The following is a 20422-nucleotide window of genomic DNA, read 5'->3' as shown; positions in this document are numbered from 1 at the left end:
TAAGTACTAAGTTTCCTAAGATAACCGAGTGAGCTCGGTGGAAACTATCCTTTGGAGACCGAGTGAGGCTTGGTTAACACTGACTTCTCCATAATTCCTTTGATGACCGAGTGAACTCGGTAGAAACTTCCCTTTGGAGATCGAGTGAAGCTCGGTTAATATTGACTTCCTCAAATTTCCTTCGTTGATCGATTGAGCTCAGTGATCACTGTCTTTCATCTTTCCTTTTTTTGACCGAGTTAGCTCAGTGGACACTATCTTCCACATTCATTTCGATGACCAAGTGAACTCGGTTGACACTATAGATTGCATTGCAGACTGTTTGAGCTTGGTGAATTTGAGACTAATGACTGATATGATATTTTTGTGACATCAAGGACAACTTTATCCAACACTATGAACACCTTTAAAGTTGAGATTGGATTTATGAGGAAATTCATGAAAAATCCTTGAACCTATATTCTCTATTAGCTTATCCCCAATAAATCTCATTTCATCTATTAATATGTATCTCACATGACTCGTTTCCTCCTGAAATCTTGTCAAATGTGTTCCTTCTAGTTGCATGAAATCCTTAACTATAATTTTCAAATTTGAATGTATTATTGATCCATGAATCTTAAATTTTTCTACTCCTATCAGTGTGAGGAGAAATAGAGGAGTTTGTGATGTAATAATAGGTAGCTTATTTTCTTAGTCCTTCTCTTCTCTAGGACTTTCTTAGGATTTCTCTTAGCCTATTAGGGTTCCTTTTAGTACCTTAACCTCTAGAGGACCTCTATCATATCCCCCAATTCTTCAACACCTAGATACAAGAAGTATTTTTTCTTCTTCATTCACCAAATACCTCTTCAAGCTAGCTTGCCAATTTTAATTCTTGTTCCATCTTTGTCATTTCCTCAACAACATAGAGTGAGATATTCAAAAAGCATTCACTAAGGGTTCTAGATACAAAACCCAAATAAATTCTCCAAGTTCCTTGCATCTACCTAAAAACTATAAAAAATATGCCTAATTGAATTAGCCCTCTTACTTGGGTTTTTGGACTATAATCCCAAATTTCTTTGAACAAGGTGCTAAAAAAATCATAGATTCAAGTACCCTTTTGGGAAACCCAAATGTTTTGTAGGTATCAAGTCCCCAAGTTCTTTGTATACCTAAACATATTTTTTATGCCTATAATCAAGGGTTTCACATTAAGAATGATAGTATTGACTAAGGTCTAATCAAAATCTTAACATAACTTGTTTTGAAACTTCTTCCTCTTGCATATAGAAAAATCACTCACCCCTCCTCCTTTTGCAAGTCTTTTACTAAACTATTTAACACATTCAAACCTACAAAACCTTCCTAGAAACACTATGATTACGGAATTCCATAGAATATCACATTAGAAATGGCTAACCAACTCTATAGTTGGAGGAAGAACTTCAGTAAATCAAGGATGCAGCTGAGACCATCCAGGATCTTGAGAGAAGGATAGAGGAGAAAGCACAAATACATAAGTTGTTTTGTATCTAACTGTTGAAATTTTGGCTTGTTTTTTCTTGTTGTCTTAAAACTTGTCCTTTAGCCTTTCTTTTATTTTTGCCTTTATGTAGGTTGTTTTTCTATTGCCATGTTTTTTTACATTACTCTATGTTATGTAAGAACTATTGGTTTTTAGGATCCCTATAAAACCTATTTTACTTAATAAAAAGTTGTATAGGGACCAAGAAGATATATCCATAATTTACATTGGCTCCAACTCCATTCCCCTTAAGGTTGTGATGAATCCATGGTAGAAACTCATGGGGAGCCATGTTTGTAAAAACTATCAAAATTGGATCAACACATAGAGTATTCACAAAATATTTTCAAAACACACTCAAATTAAACACTAAAAACTATTAAGATGAAACAAAAAGAACTAAACAAGCATGAAATTCAATTATCGAGTGCAAAATCTCAAGATTCAATTCATTATTGTGAGCATGCTAAATAAAACATGTAAAACTATGAAAATTGGGGAAAAATTCATGGTTTTCAATGAAAATACTTTCCTCTTACAATATACAACCCTTGGAATGGGTCATTTCATAGTTTTTATAAGTCTACCAAGAGGTTAGAGATAGTTATAGGAACTATTAACCTCAAATTCATGACATGTTCTATTCTTGCTCAAATGTTGTCATGCAACTTTTCAAAGTTACTGACAACATTTGCATTTTTGCAATTTTAAGACATCTATAACTTCAAATATTCCCAGTAGGTCTAACATGGTCTATTTATGATATCTAGACATACTTAGTTGTTTATATAATCAACACACATGTTTTTTTATCATTTTTTGTTTTTGACAACATTGTCAATATTTGACATCTTTCTCATCTTTTGCTCCAAATGGTATGTAGGATCTCATAGCCTATTCAAGAGGATGTCAAAAAATAAAATAGAAAAATTTAGGTCAAAACCATACCTTCCTAAGGCATTTATGGTCCAAAAACCATAACCCCTAACAACCTAAAACATACATAAAGAAAGAAAATCAAACTAGCTAGAGTAGATTGAAAATAGTCAACACCACCTAGGAAAAAACTCAAACATGATCTTGAATCGTCCAAAATAACACTCATGACATGGATAGAGCTAGTACATTCCAAAAAAAAATCTAGAAATCAAAACAAGAAGCTTTGACTAGGTGCTATTGTACTAGAGTGATTTGGCATTGCATCTTATTTAAGATATTTATTGATTCCACCAATGCAACATGACTTTTGTGTGCCTATTGTTCCTTGAATAATCATATATAATGGCTCCAAAATTTGATCCACTTGATAATGTCTCATAATGATGCCAAATTCCTTTATTTTTTGTTTCTCAATAAAACTTTCTATACTGATATGTTGTTCTTTGATACTAAAACCAATTCATTTTCTCTCATTCTACTAATAAAATTTATTGCTGCATTATTTTATTTATCTAACCTATATATATTTGAACAATTAAACTATATGTATCCCTTCATCCCAACATATTAATTTAAGAGACTTGAATTACTTGTCCTCGATGTAATCATAAAATTACTTCCAATTCATGTTGGGTAATATTAACTTGACCAATAACATTGACTCCAATTTCCGAATCACTAACATTCTTACTCTCTTCTAATTCTATTAATCACTTCACATGCCATGAAACATAGTTAAGTAATTCACAATTTGAAATTTTGGTGTTACTATCTTCACCAATATCAACTACAATTTCTCTAAATAGTTTGTACAAAAGCAACTCTGAGAAACAAAATTCAATAAAATTTTCAGATTCACGTAGAGGAATACTTACAAATCTTGGATATGCCTGTAGAATTGTATTTTTTTCTTCTTTTTCATTTATTTTCACTTTTTCTTTTCTTTTTATATATCCATGATGTTTAAGAAATCAACAATTTTTTTTTCCATAGACTTGGGTTTCCTTTTATATACATCAATAAATGATTTTGACTCCTCACTTTCATTTTTATTTTTTTTGGTTATTAGCTTTGAAAATTTTCATGAAACATTTAGATTGACAAATTTTTTACTAAATTAAACCAATGGAAGATATAATAGAAAATGAAATGTCTCCTAAGATTCATCATCTCTTTAAATTATGAATTTAGTTAAAAGTTTCCTATATACCTTTGAAGAAAAACTGTAAGGATTCTTTATATTGGCCAAACACATTAGCATTGCTTGATAAGTTTATAAGTTTGTCTCTTCCTTTGCTACATATTTTACAATGTACCTAATAACTACATACTCTAATAGAATTGGCTCTCAATTAATATTGGCTTTGTAGAATTGTAGTATGTAAATATTGTGTGAGCTAACTCTATCATCATTTGTAGCAAGTCCAATTCTTTTCACTAGTTTCAATCTCATTGTATAACTTTGAACCATTTATATTTAGAGGCCAAGGGACATTATACCTACACATTTTTAAAACTATATTATCTTACGCTAAATGAAAAGTAAATTATTTTTTATATGAAATACACCACTGAGATAAGTTTTACTTGAAAGCCATTTTTCCATTTTTTTCTTAAGCATGCACCCTCCTTACTAATTGAATGCCTTTCAATAGCATAGTCTTGATCAATATATATATCCACAAGTTGTCTTGCATCCCTTAAGCATGGATGATGTTGAAATTTTTTGAATGCCTAAATCAAACCATAAAATAAAAAATTTTATTCAACATAGAAATAGAAACCTCTATATTAAAATTGTACAAATATTGTAAACTTATTCTACATATACCTACTTTTTATGTTGGAGAACATTTTCTCTTTGATTCCATGAATTAACACTCTTGTGAAAATATTTTCTAGCTTCATTTTGTTGCTCCTTACTATGCCAATATATTGAATCTATGTTTGGAGGACCATGAAGCCATAAAAAACCATGTACATGTGGAGAACCCTTATGTTTCCATTAATATCTAGACCAAAAGTCCTTAGAATTCAACCCATTCTCTCAAATCTACTTTGGAAACATAGTATGTCTATGGTGCATATAGTAAGTGACAATGTGAGGCTAGTTGATAACACTTTGCCTTCTCCAATTCTGATCTTCTCTTGGGTTTGCTGGTGGGATTCTTGACATTAGCACATTTAGATCAAGCTAACACATATAAGTTGCACTTAATGTGAAGAAAATTATTTATATCCCCAACTTCCTAAGAATATCACATAGTTCTCCTTGACTCTTAGTCTAAAATGACCTTGTACCTCGCAAAGTTGTGCCAAATCACATAAATTTATTAGAAAGATGAGAATTCGGAACATATTTCATATGCTCTCTTAGATTTAGGAATATGTATTTTGAAAATATAGGACTGGAACTTTGTGCTTTGTGTCTCATTATCATGTTCATCATGTAATAGCTAAATCTAGGATGTTTTCGAAGCCTATTGTCCCTAAATCAAATTAGATGTTTCACATATTTATCTAGATATACTCTTCTCTCTCATGCCTCTATCCAATCACAGTCTCCTTTGGGAAATAATGTAGGAAAAGCCATATCCAATAATCCCACTGTTACATATTCAATCACTAGAGATCCACGGATCGATGACTAATCAATCAACTTGAGAGGATCAACATTTGGGTTTTTAACCCATGCTTAAATAAATTAAATTTCTCTTTGAAGGTTTGGTGGTCATGTTGCCATAGATGTAGTGTGATTTTTATTATGCTCATCTCCCTCTATTTTAGGTTCTACTAATAGCATATTGTTTGATTGTGAGACAAACTTAGAATTAACTATCTTTATCTTATTGAAAATATTGTAGTCACTATTGAATTCAATACCATCCATGTAATGATCATCTGCTTTAAGATCAAAATAAAATTTATCATTATTGATGTTGTACTTTAATGCCAGATATACTTGATCTCTGTTCAATGTAAAGATGTAATTTGTACCTCACTAATATTTTTTATGAGAAATTATTATTGGCAACTCTTTAATTAGAAACAGAAGAGTTTTTTCTTATATTCTTTCTATATTTTGGGAAAATCTTATTGTGTGTCCTTTGTAATTATATTGCTCCCCTATTGCATGTGTCACCTATAATATTGGACTTACATGTGAAATTGACGTCTCTTCTACTAGAGTTAAATTTGCAACCTCCTTTGGTCACAAGCCTAGATCCATATTATTTGATGTAGAGAATCTATTATTTTCTCTTTCCCATTGACATCTTGAACACATCGGTCCTTCTCTAGTACATCTTACTTTTATGACAAGATAGCATTCTTAACACATAAAGCACATTTATGGGTGTACCAAACTATCTAGTTGATGTCAAAAAAGTAATTGAAGGCTATGAAATGTATTCCCAAAAGATTCATAATAATTCTCATGCATTTCTACATTGGAACTATGAGTTGTTTAATTATAGTTTTGAACATGCAGTCCTTGTACTATATTATCTGTCCTTCTTTGATCACATCTCTATCTTTCTTGTCGCTTTTGGTTCACACTTTGACTCTTCCTTTCCATATCATTCATTTGTTATTGTCCTCCTTTTCTATATGCCCTTTGATAATGGCTTCTATATTCACTTTCCTCTACGATAGATTGAATATTTATATTTGTAGTACAACTACATTACTCAATATCTATTTGAGGTGTTGTTTGCTGCTATGGAATTATTCTTGTGTCTCTTTCTCTCTCATTTCCATCTACCAAATTGTCATTGTTAATTCGCATTAATTTTTTTCATCTTTTACTATGTTGTGGGTGAACACATAATAATGGGTTCCACATTAGTGGGACAAAGGAAAAATTAAAAAATTGTCAAAAATGGAAATCCCAACTTTCATATGTTCATAGCGAACATTCAAAAAAAATTTAATAGACATTTACTGCGAACATACTTAATTAAGAATGTTCATAGTGAACATATTGAAAATAGAAATCTAGCATCAAAGCATCATTTTCCACCCATTACTATTCATTTTAATGGCATTGACACAAGAGCTGGAGTGAATGTATGATATTGGTGAGTGCTTGCCCATCATTTTTCTTCAAATTCTTGTCCTTCCACTATTCAAGTATTTGTATATATTATTATTTTAATGGTTTTTATGTTTTTAGTGTTTTCAAAGCATATTTTAATGTTTTCAAAGCATATCTTAATATTTTTTAATGTTTTTAATGTTTTCAAAGAATGTTTTAATGTTAATTTAATATTTTTATTGTTTATTTATGTTAAACTTAATTATATTAGTTTAGAAAACATTAGAAAAATATTATAAAAAACATTAGAAAACAAGTTTAGGAAACATTAGAAAAAACATTATAAAAACATCAAAAACAAATTTAGAAAACATTAGAAAAAGCATTAGAAAAAGCATTAGAAAAACATTAGAAAATTTATAATAATACAAAAATTTAGAAAACAAATTCAGAAAAAAAGAAGTAGAAAAACATTAGAAGTTTTATAATAATATAAATTTTAGAAAACAAATTTAGAAAAATATTAGGAAAAACGTTAGAAAAACATTAAAAATTTTATAATAATATAAAATTTAGAAAACAAATTTAGAAAAAACATTAGAAAAATATTTGAAATCTAATAATACTATAAATTTTAGAAAACAAATTTAGAGAAACATTAGAAAAAAATTAGAAAAACAATAGAAGATTTATAATAAATAAAATTTAGAATTTTTTTTTAGAAAAACATTAGAAAAAAATTAGGAAAATGTTTTAAAAATTTAGAAAATTTATAATAATATAACATTAGAAAAAAAATTTAGAAAAATATTAGAAAAAAAACCATTAGAAAAAAAATTAGAAAAAACATTAGAAAAAAATTAGACAATATTTTTAAAAAATAGTTTATAATTTAATATTAGAAAACTATGAGAAAATAAATTAGGATTTAAACATTAGAAAATATTAGAAAAATATTAAACAAAACATTAGAAAATATTGTTAAAAACATTAGTCTTGAAAATTAGAAAACATTAGATAAATATTTTACAATATTTTAAAATATTAAAAAACCAATAGTGTAGAAAATAAAATTTCAAAAAATATTAGTTTTATTAGAAAAACATTAGTAAAATATATTACATTTTTAAATATTAGAAACATATTTTCAATATTCATATAAATTTATTAATGTTAATGTACATGTTATTGATTTTTTAATACATCTTAATCTTTTATGTTTACGTATATGTTTTATTCATGTTTATGTATATGTTATTCATCTTTATGCCTTAAACTAAACTATGTAATTAACTATATTTAATGACATACATCTTAAGGGGAGATCCTAAATTATACATAGGAATGTAGATTAAAATGTACATATTTTATTCCATAGATATATGTATATATGTTCATGTTAAATGTAGATATGTATGTTTTCTATTTCATGTTTATGTATATGATAAATTCATCTTAATGTCTTAACTAAGTGTAATTAAATGACATGTCTTAAGGGTCCAGATCCTAAATTATACATAAGAATGTATATTAAATTGTATTTTTTATTTTGAACATAGATGTATGTATATTTGTTCGTGTTAAAAGTAGACATGTACATGTTTTCAATATTCACATTTTTATATGTACATATGTTATTGATCTTAATGCCTTATAACTAAGTATAATTAACTATATTTAATGACATGTCTTAAGGGGAGATCCTAAATTATACATAAGAATGTAGATTAATGTATATTTTATTTCATAAATGTACATGTAAATATGTTCACGTTAAATGTAGACACATGTATCTTTTCAATATTCATGTTTATGTATATGTTATTATTTTTGATGCCTTAATCTAAGTATATAATTAACTATATTCATTTACATGTCTTAAGGGGAGATCATAAATTATACATATATAAGAATGTAGATTAATGCATAGGTAAGAATATTAAATACATACATACATAAGAACATATAAAGACTATGACCTAAAGAATACACGTTGCAACATTTAATTAATAAAAGTTAATGATAAGAACATAGCTTGTTTATATACAAACATAAAGAATGTACATTATATAAGAACATAAAGATTATATATGTATAAATACATAACAACATTAACTTTATCATAAGAAAACATAAAAAATGTGTAGACATAACCTTAAAACTAACTATAACCAAGCTAAAAGATAACTCTAACCATGTAACCCTTTAACCCTAACTCAAACTCTAACCATAATTTCTAACCCTAACTTGAAAACTCTAACCCTAATTTCTAATGCTAACCCTAATTTCAAACTCCTACATATTTACACTTTCTTAAAACCAATTATATATGCATGTCCATTCTAGTAGCTCAAAAACAAAGAGAGGTACCTAGATCTACTTCTATTAAATATGTTAGCAAAGAGAAGGAAGATATTATACAAGAAGTTCATGCAAGGTTCACAACATTGTCTATCCATTTTAATTCTTTTGTATCGCCCTAAATTAGTCATGACCATCACACCCATGCCTCTAAATGATCTAATTGTAAAGTTACCAGTGTTATGCTGCCCCTAGAAAAATAATAGTCAAAATGGAGTATGCACATGAGTTGCATTTGATATACCTGATCATTCACCAAAGACCATAATTCATAATTCCTTACTGTAAGTTTCTTCAATCCTCAACTAAATTCAATAAAAAAGAGACTGTTGATCTCTAGTTGCTTAGATTTGAAGCACATAATGGAACAAATCACATCTCTAACTAATTCTTGGCATCTCTACTTGCTTACATTTTTTTGCTACTAAGAATGAAACCCATCACTTCTTATGAATGTATTACAAATAATATTATGAAATAAATATTACAATTTGTTCTTTTAATAAATCCTAAGTGTCTTATGATGCTTTACAATGATGTTGGAGCCATGTTATTGACACCTTAATCCGACCAATTTATAGTATTTAACATTAAATATAATTGACATTTTGCGAAGACTGTATTTTATAAAAGAGGATTTTTATATGAAGTTTCAATGTAAAATAATAAATAAATATATAGCTAATTTAACACATTTTCATGTTTGAAAGTTTATTTTGAATAGATTATTGTTAGAAGAGATTTGTTTGATAACAAGCAACTTTGAATGTTAGGCTCTAATCTCATGGCTTATTATTCAATTTTCTAAGGTTCAACTGCATCGTCCTCTCCTACATAGTAATGGATAATTCAAAGTCTCTTTATCCTAGGGCATTTACAAATTGGTCTATTGTCAAATGTTCTCTTATTGACGGTTAGAGTGAATCCATTTAACTCTCCAAATAAATGAAGAACAAAGGAAAATATGTGATATTTTTTTAGTTTTGAGGATAACATTCAATTTATTTCTCTTCTTTATCATTGGTCATTATGGAATTTTTAATCTAGCCCAATTTAGCTAAGGTTACAAATGAGGAATCCCATCTCAAGTGAAGATATCATATTAACATGAATAGTCCTAATCCACTAGCTCATTATCTTGTTAGGGGTACAATTCCCATGGGTATACTAGCCAAACAAGCATTTGAGTACTTACTAAGTCGTAGATATAAACTCTAACAATGTCAACATGAAGTTTAAAATATGCAAGCACATTGAATTCCTTAAAGCATAAGGACCAAAACCATAAAATCTCAGAGGCTAGTTGAAACTTAGTAGAAACATTAATAAAAAATTATTTAGCCATCATATTAGACCTTGGACAACATATCTCATGATAAATGATTGATATTCTTCTAAATGATTTAAAAACTAATTTGGATAAAACCTTGAAAATAAGGGATTAAAAAAGGTGTCAAAAGTTGACTTTTTTTTGCTCGAGATAACCTAAACTTGAACATCTATGAAAATTTGCAGATGTGGTTTAAACTAGTATGATAAAAAATTGAGTGCACATGCATTTTTTATTTCATAAATCTAATTTATAATACAACATCTTTAATCAAATGATACCTTTTTCACTTATTTGAAAACAACACACATAAATGAAATATAGAAAATATTTTCAAAACATGTCATAATATTGTTAAGTAGAAGACATTCTCATGAGAAATGGATTCATGGAAATCACTACTCTTGAAACATAGGTCAATGAGATTGAATCATAAACTATATGATTAATTCCTTATAGAAATAACATAGTTGCATAATATATTATAACATTTTAGTAGAAAACTTGAATTGGTCTCATATATTTCAATGTTTTGAATTGCACTTCTTAGAAAATTATAAAAACATATTACTTAAATAGAATAATATGAACCCTTTATATTTCTTATACAATTAGTAATCAAACTAAAAAATAGGAAAGCTATATATATATATATATATATATTAGAATTTAACTACTCCAAAAATTTGATCTAGGGAATAAAATAAGATATTATATCCTTATATCATGTTCTTATTTTGTATATATTTTAAATGATGGATTATGGACCAATGTGTTCAAATTAATAATTAATTACACATGTTTAGAATAAATTTAGAAGGATGACCAAATTCAAGTAATGAAAATTACAAACGTAAATAATCCCCCAAGATTTTGGGAGTGTATAATTTCTCCTAACTTCAGTAATAAATAACCTCTTCTTGAATCTTTAACTCCTAGCCAAAGGAATATCTTTTTTATCCAAAATTTAATCACAAAATACTTTAATAATTTTATATGTCATAAGAACATATTTATCTTGATGCTTAGTTGTGACAAAATCAACAAAGGGTATAAGTGTGAAATATACCCCTTGGTGTGACTTAGATGGATGATTCAATACTATTGCACCAGTGCAACACCATCAATTGTCATAAAATTCACAAACTATAGGATAACCAACCTTTGTGACACCACATGTGATGTCTCAACAAAATGAAAACTTAGATTATCACATGAAATCAAGCAATATTTTGAATTGTTCAAACTTTTAATTGCATATTAGCAAGTTTTGATGAAGTACCTCACTCACTAGCTACTTTGAATCTTCATTAAAAGTGACAAGTCTACATGCAATTACTTTGAACCCTAATCTAATTCATGTTGAACCATTGAAGTCATAAATACCTAGGTACTAATCTTTAATTCCTAAAGTTATAAAAACTATGGAACTCCCTAAATAACTCTAACTCTAACTCTAACTCTCATGTATATGTATATGCATTCAATCATATATTTAAATTTTATTAGATATGTACATGTTACAGATTATCTAGACATGTGTGATATACATTCAATTACATGTATACTTTTTAATAAAAAAGAAATTGTGTGCATAGTAGACTTAGCTCTTGATACATTTCTATAGATATGACTTCACACAGTTAGCTTGTTGTGGCTCCTGGTGTGGTTCCTTCTATGGCTCCTAGTGCAACTCCTACTATGGTTGCTACTGTGGCACCTAATTTGGTTCTTGTTGTAGGACGTGATGTAGTTCTTATTTTAGCTCCTTGTGCCATTCATAATGTTTCTCATGGTGGGGCTCATGCTGCAACTCATGGTGGGGCTCATGGTGTACCTTGAGGTAGGGCTCATCATGTGGCTCATGTTCCAGCTCCTAGTGTTGCTCTTGGTGGGTCTCTACGTGGTTTAGGTCTTGGCATGGCTCCTAGTGCAACTCCTATTCCAAGTTAGGCTACACCTCCAGCTCTTGATGGAGGTCCTGCTGCACCACCTCCATGCATTGATATTGATGCTTTATTTGCATTATGAGAGTAGGAGGTTACTAGACTACCACAGTCTATATTTTCCTTTGATGGTGGTCTTTATAGAGACATATGTGCTACTATATGTAGGAGTTTATAGGATCTGATAGCTAGATTTAGAGCACACCATTCATTTACTCTTAACATATTAGCTTCCATATCTAGGGAGCATAGGGTTGAGATTTCAGGAGATGCATCTTTTAATGACATCAAGAAGGTGGCCCCCAAAGACATCATCAAAAGAGATCTCTTTCTAGGATATGAGGGAGCATGGGGGAAGGTGAGAGACTAGCAAGTCACAAAATGCAAAGATCCCATTATTGCTTGCATAATCTATCCTCAATTTTGTTAGATTATGGTGACTGATTAAGAAAGTACTATACATACTTCATAAATTCTTTGGGCCTACATATAATTATTAATTATAACCCTAAAGCGGTAAAAATACTTGTATAAAAGAGCTTAGTGTCAGGGATTGTTTTATAGTTGTAATATGAAATTGGTTCTTGTAGTGGTATTGAGTTGTAAGGGATTACAGATTCTAATCAGGTTATAATCACTAGATCATAAAATATCATACTTGTTGTTTGGTGGACATAGCCCAAGGATTGGGTGAACCACATTAAATCTTGGTGTCTTGTGTTCTTTTCTATGTGATCTATTATTTTTTGTTATTGGTTATATTTGCATGTAATTTTTATTTTTGTTCATGGTTTAATCCTAACAAGTGGTATCTTTTTAGTTATCCTCTATAGGAAAGTCTCATGGTTGACTGGGAGTGACGGAAAATGAGGGTAAGTTGAGGGTTGATAGGTTTAATGGGTAGAACTTCCAATTATATAAGATGCAAATGAAAGACTATCTTTATTAGAGGGATTTATGGAAGTAATCGGAAGGTAAATCCAAGAATCAGGTATCTATGTCAAATGACAAATGGGATCTTTTAGATATAAATGCACTTGAAATTTTTTTATTATGCCTAGCACCATTGGTGGAATTTAATATTACAAAAGGAAAAAGACCAAAAGAGTTGATGAAAACCCTAGCAACATTGTATGAAAAGCCCTACACTTCAAACAAGGCATTTCTCATGAAGCATTTATCTAATATGAAAATGGTAGAAGGTGGATCTATTACATATCATTTAAATGAGTTTAATACTATTACTAGTTAGTTATCTTCTATGGGTGTCAATTTTGATGAAGAAATTAGGGCTCTCTTGATTTTGTGTTCTTTACCTGAAAGCTAGAATGGCTTGGTAATAATTGTTAGTAATTCTATTCTTGGATCTAGTACGCTAAAATATGATGATGTGATTGATGTTACTTTGAGCGAGGAAACTTGTAGGAAATCCTCAAGAAGATCTACATCAGGAAGTGCTTTGAATGCACAAAGTAGGGGTAGAATGACTGAGAGAGGAAGTAATTCCAGAAATCATGTTAAATCAAGAGGAAAGTCAAAGGGGAGGAAGTCTCAATTGAAAGGACTGAATGATGGTTGGTACTATGGGAAACCAGGGCATAAAAAGAAATATTGTTGGAATTGATAGAAAAATGAAGGAGATAAATTAGATGGAGACAAGGAGGAAAATGTGGTAAGTAAAAATTGAAAGAGGATTATTTTTTTCTATCTTTAAAAAGTGTTGATTATTCATGGATTTTAGATTCTAGTGCTTCATTTCATGCTACACCTCATAGAGGTTATTTCATTGATTATGTCTAAGGGGATTTTGGACTTGTTTATTTGGGAGATAATGAACCCTGTCAAATTGTTGGAAAGGAAAAAATTAAGATTAAATTATAGAATGAGAATCATTGGCTACTACATGAGGTAAGACATGTTCCAATAGGAATTTAATTTCAGTAGGGCAACTTGGTGATGAGGGTTATGTAGTTACTTTTAATGATAAAAATTAAAAGTTTTCAAAAGGTTCCCTTGTCGTGGAAAAAGGTGTGAAAGTAGGCACCTTCTACCTTTTTACAAGTCATATTGTTCCTTCTACTTTAATTTTTTCAGAGAGAAATGAATGTTTAGGAACAATTGTTGCATTTGAGTAGGAAGAACAAATAGCTATTGTAGATTCTAATATAGCATTGTGGCACAATAGACTTGAGCACATGAGTGAGAAATGTATGAAAGCACTTCATTCAAAGAAATTTTTACCAGGTCTAAAATGTGTTAATATAGATTTTTGTGAAATTTGCATGTATGATAAAAAAAAGAGAGTGAGTTTTGTGAAGACTGGGAAGGAAAATGAAAAGGAAAAATTAGAGCTTTTGCATACCAATGTATGGGGACCAACTTAGGTATCTTCCCTTGGTGGATCTCATTATTATGATACATTCATTGATGATGCAAATAGAAAAGCATTGGTTTATTTTCTTAGATAGAAATTTGATGTATTTTAAGTTGTTAAGAAATGGAAATGATTGGTTGAAAATGAGATTGGTAAGAAATTGAAGTCTCAGATCTAATAATGGTGGTGAGTATTACAATCATGAATTACAAGATTATTGCTCTACTAATGATATTCATAGATAGAAAACTATTCCAAGGGTTCCACAAGAAAATAAAGTGGTTGAACGCATGAACAAGACTATAATGGAGTGCGCAAGGAGCATGAGGTTGCATGTTGGGTTGCCTTTACACATGTGGGTGAAGGTTGTCAATACTGCTATATATTTGATTAATAGAGGTCCCTCTACTCCTTTGGGCTGTGGTATTCTAGAGGAAGCATGGACTGGTAAGTAGGTGAGATATTCTTTTCTCAAAACCTTCAGTTTTGAAGCTTTTGCTCACATAGATTTTTAAAATAGAACCAAGCTAGAAGCTAAGTCAAAGAAATTTATATTTGTTGGATATGGTATTAATAAATTTTGTTATAGGCTTTGGGATTTTGAAAATCATAAAATTTTAAGAAGCAAGGATGTCATATTCAATGAGAAAGTGTTGCACAAAGATCTGCTATAGCAACATGAGAAAAAAGAAGATGATTATGTAGTGCTAGATGATACTCCAAAAGTTGATGTTCCAATCACTCCTCATGATGTGTAACAACCACAAAAATAAATACCACACACACCAGTAAATGTTAGATGGTTAAAAAGGAAAATTAGACCTCTAAAAATATTTTCTCTCTCTTTGTATTCAATTTTACTTACTGATGTTGGTGAACCTGAATGTTATGATGAAGCTGTGCAGGTGGATACTAAGATTCAGTGGGAGTCTGCAATGAAAGATGAAATGGACTCTTTGCTAAAGAATAAGACATGGAATTTGTGCAAGTTGCTTGTAGGTAAAAAGGTTTTATAGAATAAGTGGGTTTATAGGTTAAATTAAGAGGATGGAGGTAAGAAAAGATTTGAAGTCAGGTTAGTTGTGAAAAGATTTGCACAACAAAAAGGCATTGATTTTGATGAGATATTTTCTCCTATTGTTAAGATGACTTATATTCATACTGCTACTAAAAATTTGCATTTAGAGTAGCTTGATGTTAAAAAAATCTTCCTTCATGGTGATTTGGATGAAGAAATATACATGGCTTAGCCACAAGGATTTGAGGTCAAAGGTAAGAAGAACTTAGTGTGAAAATTAAAGAAAATTTTATATGGCTTAAAGCAAGAACCTCGGCAATGGTATCTAAAATTTGATAAATTTATGTAGGAGCATGGCTATAATAGTTGTCACTGAAATCATTATGTTTATTTTAAGAGGTTGGACGATGACAGCTACATTATTTTATGTTTATATGTTGATGATATGCTTGTAGCTGGGTGTAACATGGATTATATTAAGGGGCTGAAATGCCAGTTAGCACATGCATTTGCTATGAAGAATTTGGGGGTAGAAAAAAAAATTCTTGTTATGAAGATTTGTAGAGATAGGAAGAACATAACATTGACACTATCTCAGGCTGATTATGTTGAGAAGGTGTTGCAACATTTCTCTATGGAGAATGCTAAAGCTGTCAGCACACCTTTACTTGGTCATTTAAAGTTGACTAAGGAGATGTGTCCTAAGACACAAGAAGAGGAGGATAAGATGTCCAACGTACCCTATGCTTTAGTTGTAGGAAACTTGATCTATGCTATGGTATGCACTAGGTCAGATATTGCACATGCAGTGGGAGTTGTTAGCAGGTACATAAGTCATCCAGGAATTGAGCGTTAAAATGCAATCAAATGGATTCTCAGATATTTTAGAGGAACATCCAATAAGTGTCCACACTTTGGGGGATCTACTACTAATTTATAGGGCTATGTTGACTTAGATTTGGTAGGGGATATTGATACCAAGTGGAGTACTATAGGTTATGTCTTTATTATTGGTTGCGTAGCCATGACCTCAATTTCTAGGTTATAGAAGATTAATGCTCTATCCACTATAGAGGCAGAGTATGTTGTTGCTAAGGAGATGATATGGCTACAGTTCTTCTTGGAAGAATTGGGACATCCCTAGAAGGATAATTATTTGTTCACAAATAGTCAGAGTGCAATTCATCTTGCAAAGAATTCAGCTCTGCATTCAAAGACCAAACACATACATTGTGGTACCATTTTATTCGATCAGTTTTGGAGGATGGAAAATTAAAGTTGGAGAAGATACATACAAATGAAAATTCAATAGATATGTTGACAAAGGTAATAAAAAGGGAGAATCTAAACTCATCTTTAGCCTCGGTTGGTCTTCTAGACTGAACATGAATAAAAGAACAAAAGAGTATAGGGTAGTTTGATCTAGTGGAAGCCTCATGGAGTAGTTTGATAGCTACAAGATCAATATCCAAGTGGGAGATTATTATTTAGTGTGCAGCCTACTCAGTCCCCAAGTGGGAGAAAAAATATTGTGGGCCCTATTTTATCAAGATTTTGGGCCGACATGTAATTATTAATTATAACCCTAAAGTGGTAAAAATACTTGTATAAAAGAGCTTAGGGTTAGGGATTATTTTATAGTTGTGATGAAAAATTGGTTCTTGTGGTGGTATTGAGTTGTAAGTGATTATAAATTGTAATAAGGTTATAATCATTGGATCATAAAATATTGGACTTGTTTCGTGAACATAGCCCAACGACTGGGTGAACCATGTTAAATCTTGGTGTCTTGTGTTCTTTTCTATGTGATCTATTATTTTTTGTTATTGGTTATATTTGCATGTAATTGTTATTTCTATCAATGGTTTAATCGTAAAAGGTTTTTAGCTACACATGGTCGTTACCCTAATAATGACCAGATACCTCTTTATTTTGCATAGTAGTTGTATGCTGAGTTCTACGTGGGGCTCAATGTCAACTACTTGGAAATTTTAGATTATTGTGGACAAGGGTGTGGTCAGATCATAGATCGTGACCAATATTACAATGCACATTGTCTGCCACCTCTAGATGTCAAATAGTTTGTTGGATAGAGACTGCCTCCCATGACTCTAGTACATGTGCCTATTGTAGATAAAGTTTTCATTGCTTCCCAAAGGGGACCAATTGACACTATTGGACACATTGCATATGCAGCTGCTAGTATCACATCTAATTCACTTGGTCAAACTCAATATGATGATGACAACAACACATTTCAAACACTTTGTTTGACCTCACAAAGTTTGGCTTCAATTTTTCAAACTTTTACATTAGGATGTTCACTACAAAATGACACATATAACTCATGTTGTGTTGTGTCCAACCAATATTTTGTATGATGTTCATATTGACTAGATACAATCCTATGCCTGATAAAATCTCTACTATTTGATGAAAAATGAGTGTTACCAATCTAAAATTATATGACTAGATTTTAAAATACCTTTTCAATCCTATTAGAATGAGGTGCTCTACACATGATTGCTCAATTTCCCTCTATAGTACTATCATCCATAATTAATCTTCTCTTAACATATTCTCTCATTGTTTTCCTACTAAAACCCATTTCAGATGAAATTGAAGATATTTGTTTATTTTGAGTCATATTCTTATTTACAATAGAAATCAACATCACTTTTCTTGCCACGGACTTATCTTTAGTTTGAGAGTGTTTTCCTATGTTTCTCAAACCTTGTTTAACATTTTCAATCAGATCAGTTTCCATGCTAGAAAATCTTCTCTTCTTTGATGTTTGTCTACACCTAAAAATTTCAATGCCTCTTGGAACTTCTTTTGTGTAAGAAAAAGTGAAAGCAACTAAGCTTGTTCAAGTGTTTTAGTGTTATCAAGTTGAGTCATAATTTCTCTTATCTTCTTATTCATTGACCTTTTCTTAGACAAACTTAATGGTTGAATAGTAGCTACAAGTTTTCTCAATTTATCCACATCCATTTTAAGTAAATGATCTAAATTTTTATGAGAAATACCATTCTTTATAGATTGGGCAATATTTAGGAATTCATCCATAGCAGTTCCTGCACCTGATCCCAACCCTTCTCTTACTTATGTTACTGGAATTTCTACAGGGAGTGATCTTGAGCCTTCTCCAACATTCATTATTTTGAGATTCTGCAAGGAAAGATTTTAACCCTTCTCTGACTTCTATTATTTGAACCTCTATAGGGAGTGATCCTGAACCTTCTTCAACATTCATTTTTTGAGATTCTATAGGGAGTGTTGCTGACCTGTCTCCCATATGCACTTCTTCTACTTTTGTTGAGCCTTCTTCAACATTTCCTTCACCTTGTTTAATTTGATGATAACATGCCATAGTCTTCTAAAGATTTCTCTTTTATGCTTCATTAGATCTCTTCTTTGCATTTTTTTTTTGCCTTCCTTTCTTGTTTCCCATTATAAAATCATATAAAAAAAATTACCCCTTTCCTTAAGATAAATTTCGTGCAATAACTATATAAAAATGTCACTATATAGATTTTCTTATCACTGTCACTATTGAGTAAGTGCACCAAGTTGTGGTGCAAAAATGGGAGTATAAGTGGACACCTTTTTCTTGAAATCTAAAAATTTTGAACTTCAACAAGAATTTGAAGATAGTTATGCTCAAAATTTTAAGATATAACAAAAACAAAAGTCATATTCCTTTGAATCTAGTTTCTAAACTACTAATTTTTTCCAAAATGGTTTAGTTTTAGGTCCTCAAAAAAGGGGGCCATAAAAAATGGTACTATTTATTCCTAAAAAACATAACATAGTACAAAGTGTGACCCCCCTAAAATTTTAACTTTAAAAAAAAAATTCTTTAATGACTCTAGTCAAAAATTACTTAACACTATGTAGTTTATCCTAGATTTTTTGGGTGATTTTATAATTTGTATTTTTTTTTAATGAATTTTTTAACTAGACACATCCTAAAAATCTGAAATATCTATGTGCTCCCCCTAGAAATAATTAAAAACTAATCTAAAATCAATTTTTTTTTTTTCAAAGTGTGTAGAATGGAGTCTAGTTTCTAAAAAACTAAGTTGTTGTAAAATTTGATGAAAGAGCTAAAATCTATAGCCCAATTAGGACATGGTGGTTTTTGACAATAAATGAACATATATTCAAAAGAAATTATAGATGAAAGCCTTGAAATAGTTCAAATTAAAAATAAATTATATGGTTAGATAGCTAACATAGTAATGATATGTAACCTGAACTTATTGATACCTAACCACGAGGAATCTTGAAGGGGAGCATACAAGAAAAATCAATCATTTTTGGTATGTTTTCTAGAAAACATGTCTTAGACCTATTTATAAACTCCAAACCTTTGGGTTGGATCTCCAATACAAAACCAAGCCTTAGGCTTCATTTTAATACAAAGCTTTCTATAGCGTGCATGTGCTATAGCACACACATGCTATTAGAAGCATTTAAATTCTCAATAGTGCATGTGCGCTATAGTGCACATGCACTATTGAGACCTAAATTGCAACCCAAGAGCAAGAGAGAGCTAGGTGAGGGGTGGGGTGGGGGGGTGAGGGAATGGCTATGTGTGTGAGAGAGAGAGAGAAAGAAATAGAGAGAAAGTAGGGGATGGGAGAGGGGAGAGAGTATAGGATGGGAGAGAGGAAGTGAGAAAGTAAGGGATGGGAGAGGGGTGAAAGTATAGGATGGGAGTGAGGAAGTGAGAAAGAGTAGGGTTGGCAGAGAGAGTATAGGATAGGAGAGTAAGGGTGACATAGAGAGTACAAAATGTGAGAGAAAGGAAGTGTGAGAGAGAGTAGGGATGGAAAAGAGAGAGTATGGGATGGGGGAGAGAGATTGAAACTAGGGGGTGGGAGAGAGAGGAAGTGTGAGAGA

Source organism: Cupressus sempervirens, chromosome 9, assembly GCF_028749045.1.
Source record: "Cupressus sempervirens isolate cs-2001-9-10 chromosome 9, ASM2874904v1, whole genome shotgun sequence".
In the NCBI taxonomy this organism is placed as follows: Eukaryota; Viridiplantae; Streptophyta; class Pinopsida; order Cupressales; family Cupressaceae; genus Cupressus; species Cupressus sempervirens.
Note: the sequence above shows the minus strand (reverse complement) of the source record.